We start from the raw sequence: 10561 nt of genomic DNA on the forward strand, positions 1-10561 counted from the left end.
TTTCCAGTCATAGAAATGACTAAGCCAAAGCTCTGTCATAAACTACACAGACTGGGGTTTTCGACAGGACAAAAGGGATTCTCCCGCTCCCCGATCACTGAAGGTGATTGGATGATCCGCCATGAGAAGGCGTTATCCTTACATTCCTTTAAAAAGAGAGACAAAGCTCTTCCTGTTCTCTCTCGCTCCCTGCTCTTCCTGCCGTCGTCAGCATGTGAAATCTTTGGTCAGGGACTCCTTCCAGGAGCTCCCTCCCTTTTTATTTTCTTTATAAAGTTTCTTTTGTTTCATTGTCAAATTCTCCTTGGTTCGTTTCCACCTACGAGTCGAACGAACGAAGCCTGAATTCCTTCAGTAAAATATCACTTCCATAAGAGGCCTTCTTCAAAACTCGCGCCCTGTCCGAGGTGACACAAGCGCGCGCACTCTGCTCCGAGAACACGCGCAGGTTGGACACAGCTCGTGCACGCAAACGATCTTTGCAAGTAAAACTCTAACAAGTTTTAATGTTTTAAGGTTTGACGCATTGATGGCTCTCTCTCTCAAAGGTCTGTGATTTCGTTATTCCTATGATCATTCGTGATTTACTTTCTCTTTCTCTCATTCTCTCTCTACAATCTCAGCGCGTGCACGGCACGCCCCCATTCTCTATCTCTCTCTCTCCCTCTCTCCCTGTCCAGCATTCGAATCGAGCGCGCGCCCCTGCCCTCGCTCTTATTCGCTCTCTCTTATTCTCTCTTACGCACGACTAAAACCTCCGTAAAGCGCTTCCCGCGCGTGCAAGGTGTGCGTTTCGGCTCTAAATAGCACCAGCCTAAATCAGAGCTCTCTCTCTCTCTCTCTCTCTCCAACTCTCACTCTCTCATCATCTGTTACCCGTTTTGTCTTGTTTGTTAACTGTAAGTAAATGTACATAGACATATAAAACGTGTATCTTGTGTAATAGCCTATATTCTGTAGTTTTGCATTTATTAAAACAATATATTCAACTGTTTCTGTGAAAATGCTTGTAAAACGAGTCAATGAGGTAGATCCGAGCTACCAGCTCTTATTATTTACTACGTTGAGTAGTCATAATTTTATAAACACAGGAAAATTAATGTTCACGGCCAGAAGGTTAATTTCTTGGAGTTTATAAGAAAGGATAGCTTTATTGAGAAATTGATCATTTAATCTGACGGTTGGTCGCTGGACGAACACCGATTTGATAATTACATTAATTTCCCTTAAGGATTATCTCATAATCGAAGTTAAGTAAGATTATTGATATATGAATGAGGAATTATAATTCGTTGTGATTGATTATTCATATATTCATATAATCCACTTTCACTTTCGACAATTTAATGTAACTGTAATATGCACAATATTAATCATATTCATGATTAGTTATTAAAATTCCCTATGGATCATTTGAGCTAATTCATACGGACCCAGAGTCCGAGGCATATACCTTACACTTATGGTGGAGAATGCGGGCATTCTCAAACTTTGTGTTTTACGAGCAATATCCAGTTTCAATCTGTTTATATGGTTATTAATAATTTTTGTGCACATGTGTTATGAAATTATGAGATAAGTCGCAAACGCGAACTCACTCCTAACTGACTAGGCAAAAAGCCTAAGTCAGTAACGTTACACTTTAACAAGTCATTAAAATATGCCTAGACAATTTTAGCACTGTTAAATGCTATACACTGCAGTATTTAATATTACTAATGTGCTGTTAAGAGATGAAGAAATATCTCTGCAGTCGATACATTTCTAATATTTGTTGAAATCGCTGTGAACGAATAATTCTCACGTGCGTATTACCGGTATTAATAAATATGTTTCTAAGCGAGATTCCTTCCAAACATATTAGGCCTTGCATGCAAATGTCGTTATTGAATGCGTGGTTAACCCAGTGACATTCAGCAAAACGATAAACTCCTGGTTAACATTGACGTAGCTAATCAATCTAAAACCTAATACATTTAAATCCGTGCTATTTGGATAAATGTCTATGGGAGTAGCCCACAATTGTGTTTTGCAGCGAAGAAACCCTGCGTCACGCTCTTGTGCAGTATAGCACCCGAAAGATCTGTAGAGATCTTCCTTTGTGATTTTTATTACAGAAAATCAGCGCGTGACTGAGCTGAACGCTCTGAGCTCTCGAGAGTCACATTTAAAATTGGTTGTAATTCCGCGGACTAAACACCAGAGGTCCTTTAGGTGTTCAAGTCTCAAAATACGCGCCCCAACGACGTCACCCTGCGTGAGCACAGCCTCCCACTGACGTCAGCCTGCATGTGCGCAACTACGCCATCTCGTGGCCGTTTCAGATAATGCTCTCGTACTGCTAAATTCCAAATTCAAGTGTCATAATGAATGGTGAATTAGCTCTTCTAAAATTCTAAATAATTATTGGCAGTTACAGCTTTGCTCGTGCAATATTATTTTGTGTTAGACAATTTTCCTGCTTGTGACTGGTACATTTACTTTGAGTTTGGTTCAAACAAGAGTTGAATTAAAACTTATATTAAATCCCAGTCCAGCCATTGAGAGCCCATAGAGGGAAGTCCGCCACCCAGTGGCCGCCTCCCGCTAGAGCGCTTCATTCAACTCGCTTTTCTGTTTCCAATTCTGTGTGAATTGCTTTATTTCTGTTTTCTCGTCTGATTATTTTATAATAATTACTGATACTTTAAATGCATCTTAATTATTGTACAATACCATTCTGAGTTCTCAATTCCCTTACACGCTTATCTAAATTCGAGTTAAACCAGATTTAAATTTTGGATTTAAATTGTGTTTGGCTGTCAGCCACTGTCATCCACTAGAAGGAAACAGCGCCACCGCGTGGCCTTGTGGATACTAAGTGGGTGCCACTCTCTTTTCCTCCCTTCACTCTTTTGAAGTGTGTACTTATTTCGTATTTCCCTTCTGATTATTTCATAATAATTACTGATACTTCAATGTTATCTGGATTATTATAAAATATCACCCTGATTTTTACATTTCTGCACAGGCTTATTTAAATTGGAATTTAAACCAGTTTGAATTTAATTTGAATGAGTTTGTCTGTTCAAACAGGTTGACCGCTGAGAGGAGGTACACCCCTTTTGTGGGACAGACCCACTACTGCGGCCTGTCTCTTCTTCTGGGGTCATCCTGTCTTTTCATTATTTTATTTTTATTCATTTTTTTTTTATTATTCATTTTTTTTTTTTCAAAAAAAAAATTATTATTACTTTTTATTCCTAATTTTCTTATCTCTCTTTTAGGTTAGGTCATTCTGATAATCACCAACATTATCATAATTCCCTTTTTGTTTTATCATTATTTCAAAGCCTTTGCCTCTATTTCTACATACCTGATTACTAAATTTGGTTTAAACAAGAAAGCCTTAATTTACATTAACTTTCACCTGTTTACCCCTCTTTGTGTACCATATGTAGTTCTCCCTAGGGCACTGTGGTGATTTGACAGTCATCTCTGGTTGGTTTCCAGCGAGCGGGGTCACCTGGTCGTTCACTACCGACACTAGCCGTGAGTGAACCTCGGACGCTTCTGTCTCTTACCATTGGGGCGGCACGCAACTGCTACATCAGCAATTTAGCACTCCAAGGGTAAAGTCAACCACGCCAGCTGACACACAAGGCAATTTCGGGACAATTACCTGAACCAGGGCCTGCTGCAGGGGCAGGGTTCCGGGGAAAACCCAATTTTGTCGTGCTGTCTGGCGGTTGACACCTTGGCGTTGCCAGGTTGTGTTTAAGGTCGCAAGTTGTTTGAGAAGGTCGCACCATGGTACACAGAGTAACAGAGGGCCCGGGTCCACTGCGGTCGAGTGTTTGGGACCGTCGAGAAGGCTGACCACGCCGCCGGCTCCCACCTGAGTGACCTCATTTCACCCCAGGCAAACTAAATAAGGTAAAACCCATACACTTAGTATAAGCCACAGAATATTAGATATTTCCCGGTCATTTAAGTGCTTGGCCTATATTCTTTTCTCCAAGCCTCACTATCTTCCTAGGTTTTCTACCCCGATAGCCCCCACTCACCTGTAGGCCCTATCGTAAACTCTGGCAGTGGTAATAGGCTTAGGCCTCCTTATTCTCTCTAACACATACTGTGTTACTATTGTTTGATCTTATTTCACTTTGATCTGTTCTATCCTTTGTTCTGTTGTGATTTGTTTCTTTCATTTCACCTAGAAACAGTAACCTGAGAGAGCCATCAAGGAAACTAAGCAGTAGAGTGACCACCAGCAGCCGGGGCCACCACGTGACCCGCCAGGCTACTGCTCGTCACAACCTCTAGTGCAGGTCCTCAGACGACCCAAGTTAATTGGCTCCGCGAACTGTCTAACTGTCGGCATCAGTTAGCCCCAAAATTCTCATAAACGGCATAGCCGTATGATTATAGCTCGTTAACCTTAAAACGAACTTGCACTGGTCTCTTTGTGTGTGTGTTCTGTGTTCTCTCTCGCCTACAGTGTGCCAAGGTCACGGCCGTCCAGTATGGCTGCCCAGTGGGACGAACTCGAGTTGTGGTTGAGAGCCATGACGACCGACTTCCTGCCAAGAGACGCCGCTGACACAGAGTCCCTGAGCCGAGAACAGCTGGACACCGACCTGGTCGAACTGATGACCCACGATCCGACACAGAGCTACAGCTACAAGGACTGGGCCAAGATCGTTGGAAGCCTCGCACACAAACTCGTCGCCCAGGCACGGCTCAGCGAAAGGAGCCACATCAACCTGGAGCAGCAAGCAGCAGCGCTAAAGCTTCAAGCAGAGGAGGCCCGGAGGAACCAGGCCCACACCCAAAGTCATCTAGACCAGCTTCTTCTCCAGACCGAGAAAGAGGACGCCACAGATCCAGAGCTACAGAAAGAAGTAGAAAGACTTCGAAAGGCCCTGCAAGATCTTCGCCTCGACACAGACCAAAGAGAACCGTCGGAGAAAGAAACCCGTAAAGACCTCGACGAAAGACTCCAACAAAGTGACGCTCTCCTCGAGAGAGCAAAGACTGAACTAAGAGACAAAAACGCTAAAGCCACAGCCTGTGAAAAACACTTACAGGTGGCCAGAGCTGAAATCCATGAGCTTACTCTGCAGAGACACAATCTCAGAGACGAACTTGACATTGTTCACAGAGAACTGAGCCATTCTTACAGACTTAAGAGTGACCGGGTAGGGGAAACACACACCACAAAGTTTCCCCTAACCAGCCGGTACGAACCTTTCAGCCAAGAACCCAGGGCTGAAAAGGGGGGCGAAAGCCCATTGTTCCAGATATCACCAGCCAGCCAACAAAAACCCCTGTCAGCAGAAAGGGGGAGCCCTCACAGAGAACACTTACCGCTAAACGCGGCACGGCTCCCAAAGCTGAAGGGGGCGGAGCTGAAAAGGGTCAGAATCCCCTCCAGACGGATTGGGCCCCCAGCAACAGCTCTTCCCCCACAAACTTTGACAAGTTGGCCAGAAACATCCCCACGTTCACTCCAAACCTTGCAGGAGGCCATGATGTACATGCTTACCTTCAAGACATTGACTTTCACCTGACTTTTCACGTTGGCGACGTTCACTGTCGCCAACGTGACAGCTTGGGACAAGTTTTACCTGCTCAGAATTACGTCTAGCCGTGACGTGCGCAGCTTCCTAGACCGTCAACCAGAGACTGTCAAAACGGAATACCTGCAGCTGCGACAAGCTTTGATCCGTGAATTCTCTGATCCAGAATCAGAACAAGGGGTCTTCACCGCCATGGACGTCAAACAGGCCCGACCTGAACACCCACAGACCTACTACGGCCGACTCCGACACGCCTACTTCGGAGCACGAAACGAGCCCGGTATGGAAGAAGATGTCAACTTCAGGACGCTGTTCCTCCGAAATCTGCATCCCACAGTGAGTCATCACTTAGGCGTTCTGGCCTGTCCACGTAGCATGTCCACCCAACAAAGCTTACACCAAGCAAAAGACTATTTCCAAAAAGACTGTAAAAGACCCCACAATCGACTCTGTCTCTGAGCACTGCTCAGAGCTAGACACAGAGGGTGCCCAACAGCACCACAGTCACAGACTTTACCACAGAGAGTCAAGACCGTTCCAAGCCAGCAGAGGGCAGCACAACCGTGACGGTGCTCATCCAAAGCATCGGAGCGAGCGCTCTAAGAGGTTCTGGGACCAGCATCACCCGCCGTCCAGAACTCCAAGCCCAGAAAGCCGGCCCTGGAACCCCTCTCGACATGCTACTGGTAAGCCCAAGCCTCATCGCACACCAGAAAAACACAGTGCAGCCACGTCGGAGACAGCAGAGATCGTGAGGATGCTGAAAGAGTTTCTTCACAAGAAACATCGCAAGAGAGACAAGGACGAACCAGACATCTTATGTCTCAGCATAAGAACTGAAACCAACACCCTGTCTGACTGCCATCTGACTGAGCCAAGCACCACGAACACTGCTCGTCCCCCACAGACTACAGAGCTAGCTGTCACACCACAAAGTGACAGCTCCGCTCCAGCACCACAGCTGACAGCTGCACACCCTACACGAAACAGCACAACACATCACACCTGGGACCAACATCACAAAGTCCCAGGAAGTGCTGTTCCGGCTAGCTGCCCCCGCAGCAAGCCACACGTCCCTCCCGGGGACAACCCACCAGACATTGTTATCAAATCGCAACCCATTAACCTTGCTGTTACATCACCAAATAGCAGCTCCACTCACTCCCTCCATGCGACTGCCCCCCAGAACACTGTTTGTCAGTCACCAACTAGTGAACTCATTGTTGCATCACAAACTGACAACACCTACCATTCACTCCGGCTGACAACAACAGCCCCGGTGCCACAGTTTCTGGGAAACCTTCTTGAAAGGGGGGTGACCAGGAAACCCTACCTAGCCTGCACTCTGGAGAAGGAAGTGAAACTTGAAGCCTTAATAGACACAGGAGAGCAGACCTCACTGTGATCTCATCTCAACTTTTCAAAAGACTCAAAGTCGAAGCTAAGAGACAGAATCGAACTCTTGAATCTCACACTTGTGAACTAAATGTGCATTCATACAGCCAAAATAGTTTTTGAACTGCTAACTCTAATCCACCTGTCAATAGGTTTTATGTCGCTGACTCTGACGTTTCACCAATGAACACTCATCCACTCATCATTGGCAAAGACCTGCTGGATCGTTTCGAGCCCTTACTGGACTTCAAAAAGCGAACTCTCTGGGCTCAAGTGCCAGAACCTCTCCCCATCCAGTCACACAGGCCACCCGAGCCAGACTGTCAGATCACAGAGGTCACGAGACTTTCCACAGAGCCAGACTGTCAGGTCACACAGTTCATGGGAACTCCCACAGCCAGTCTCAACGACACAGACTTAGCAACAGCGTAGCACCATACATCTGGGCAAGTGCCCAATGGACAGACGACTCCTTCTCTCATGCCAAAGCCAAGGTCGAACACATGCTCAACCAACTTAAGAAAGTGACTGTTATGCAATCAGGACTCCTAAGCACCAACCACCGATCCGAACGGTTCCTGGGAGCGTTGCTCGGAGCCGGAGCTGCCGACAGAACTCTGTTTAACATTGGTATGTCCAGTGTCAACGCAGCGAACCAGACTGTGAACTCCATGAAACCGCTGTTTAATATCTTCCAGAAAGACTTTGCCCAGACTCCGCTGATTACAGCGCTAACGACAGACACGCTGTGGGAGGTTAGCTCCTCCAATGACAGCCTAGCCACAGGTGGAATCCCACCGTACCTGAAACTCTTAAGCCTTGTGCGAACTGTGCTGGCTTCCAGCATCACCACGCCAGCTGACCCTCTACAAACACACCTTTCTTACTCGCTGGGTTGCGCCACCCCACTTCACGTCAACCCCGAGCAGAGAGAAGTGGGTTTTCTCCTAAACCTACCCATCATCGAGTCAAACCAAACCTCCAGGTTCAAAGATATTGTCAACATCGGGTCCTGGAAAAGCAGGACCCAGTTCAAGATATGCACTCCAGACGTGGTGGCCTACCACGACAGCGACACCCTGCTGTACCCGGCCCCAAACCTGCACGGGTGCACCTTGACCAAAGACATTCACTATCTCTGCTCTAGCAAAACCTTCCTCAGAGACAACACTGAAGGAATCTGCGAGTTGCAACCCCTGGTCAGCCACACACGCTGCCCTGCTGAAGCTAAGCCTCGCACACAAGTCACAGAAACACAAGCAAAGATTGTAGGTGAACGATGGCTGGCTAACACACCTGCGCCCACAGCCACTGTCACTCACGAACAGCATGATACAACCAGCCGTGTAAACCTGCTCAGCCAGAGTATGCCGACTCAAGTACCGACAGGTGCCATCTCACACCTTGGTAACCTGTCATGGTACCATCTTCCGAGCAAAGAGTACCAGACAGCACTGGAACTCCCATCCTTTAAGAACTACAACGTCACCTTAGATCCAGAAGGAGATCTCTGGTTTGAGAAAAGGGGGTCCCAACTCATGAACATTGCTCCTGTCAACACAACCCTCCAAGCCTGGGTCCAAACCTGGACCACAGCTGATACTGTGTTGTATCTCTCCACGGTCACCGACCACGCCCCGACACTCGTCTCGGCCTTCATCCTGCACCAGACGCAACGAGATGCAAACATCCACAGTCAAGCTCACGAACTCTGTGTCGGGAGGTTTCACACGGAATCCCCGGAAAGGGGGTGCCAAGCCACCGACCACATCATCATCATTTGATTGTTGTTCGATGAAGTCCATCCTCCGACTTTATCGAACAAAAAGGGGGATATGTAGCAACATTGACTATTGACATCTGGTCAAATTAATGAATCGTGATCCTCACACACACTTCAACAGGACAGGACACCAACATGGCTCACACCAACATGTAACCGGACACCACACATTCCTCACAACAACATCTGGTCTTCCACACACACACCAAGACACCCACGTGTCCTCACACAGAGAAAAAGGACTGCTAAATAGTCACTTTTAAATGTAATAAATATATCCCTTTTTGTGTTAAGATGTGTTTATAAACCATAGGAAAGCATATATATGTCCAAGTGTAACATTAATCGAACTTTAAATGTCTATACTAATGCATAATAATCAAACGTTGTATTCCTAACCGTAACCTGATGTGTTTCATATCATTTTAAATCTTGAGACCTAACGGAGTTGAATCTCGATAATAGACTGCAATGATATGATTATTACTATATGAATCCTTTCCAGTCATAGAAATGACTAAGCCAAAGCTCTGTCATAAACTACACAGACTGGGGTCTTCGACAGGACAAAAGGGATTCTCCCGCTCCCCGATCACTGAAGGTGATTGGATGATCCGCCATGAGAAGGCGTTATCCTTACATTCCTTTAAAAAGAGAGACAAAGCTCTTCCTGTTCTCTCTCGCTCCCTGCTCTTCCTGCCGTCGTCAGCACGCTCTCCCTGTCCAGCATTCGAATCGAGCGCGCGCCCCTGCCCTCGCTCTTATTCGCTCTCTCTTATTCTCTCTTACGCACGACCAAAACCTCCGTAAAGCGCTTCCCGCGCGTGCAAGGTGTGTGTTTCGGCTCTAAATAGCACCAGCCTAAATCAGAGCTCTCTCTCTCTCTCTCTCTCCAACTCTCACTCTCTCATCATCTGTTACCCGTTTTGTCTTGTTTGTTAACTGTAAGTAAATGTACATAGACATATAAAAAGTGTATCTTGTGTAATAGCCTATATTCTGTAGTTTTGCATTTATTAAAACAATATATTCAACTGTTTCTGTGAAAATGCTTGTAAAACGAGTCAATGAGGTAGATCCGAGCTACCAGCTCTTATTATTTACTACGTTGAGTAGTTTTAATTTTATAAACACAGGAAAATTAATGTTCACGGCCAGAAGTGTCACGTTCACCGTCTGTCACTACATACCCCAGAATCCTCTTTGGCGCACCTGCAATCACTCTCTCCAGAATATTAATCACACACACCTGTTCATCATCAATCACCTCATTAACCAACACATAAAACACTCACTGCTATTTCAGTCTTTGTCAAGCCTCCAACAGGAACTGACCTGATTCCGATGTCCTGAACCATTGCTTCCACAGATGTAACGTATATCCTCTTGAGAACCTCTTATCCTTGTGACTTGTTCTGTTGTCTCCAGCTCTGATGTCTGTGATCCAACGATCTCCTGAAGTTATCTGATTTACCTGCTATCACCCCTGCATCAAGAGATCTTCACGGAACCTGCACCTAAATTCACTATACTCACCTTGCACTTTTGTCACCAGTAAATAAAGCTGTGTTTGAGATTCACTTACATCTGTCTCCGTGCCTGAATCCTGACAAGAAGGTTAATTTCTTGGAGTTTATAAGAAAGGATAGCTTTATTGAGAAATTGATCATTTAATCTGACGGTTGGTCGCTGGACGAACACTGATTTGATAATTACATTAATTTCCCTTAAGGATTATCTCATAATCGAAGTTAAGTAAGATTATTGATATATGAATGAGGAATTATAATTCGTTGTTATTGATTATTCATATATTCATATA

This window comes from Phoxinus phoxinus (assembly GCF_949152265.1).
Source record: "Phoxinus phoxinus genome assembly, chromosome: 23".
NCBI lineage: Eukaryota > Metazoa > Chordata > Actinopteri > Cypriniformes > Leuciscidae > Phoxinus > Phoxinus phoxinus.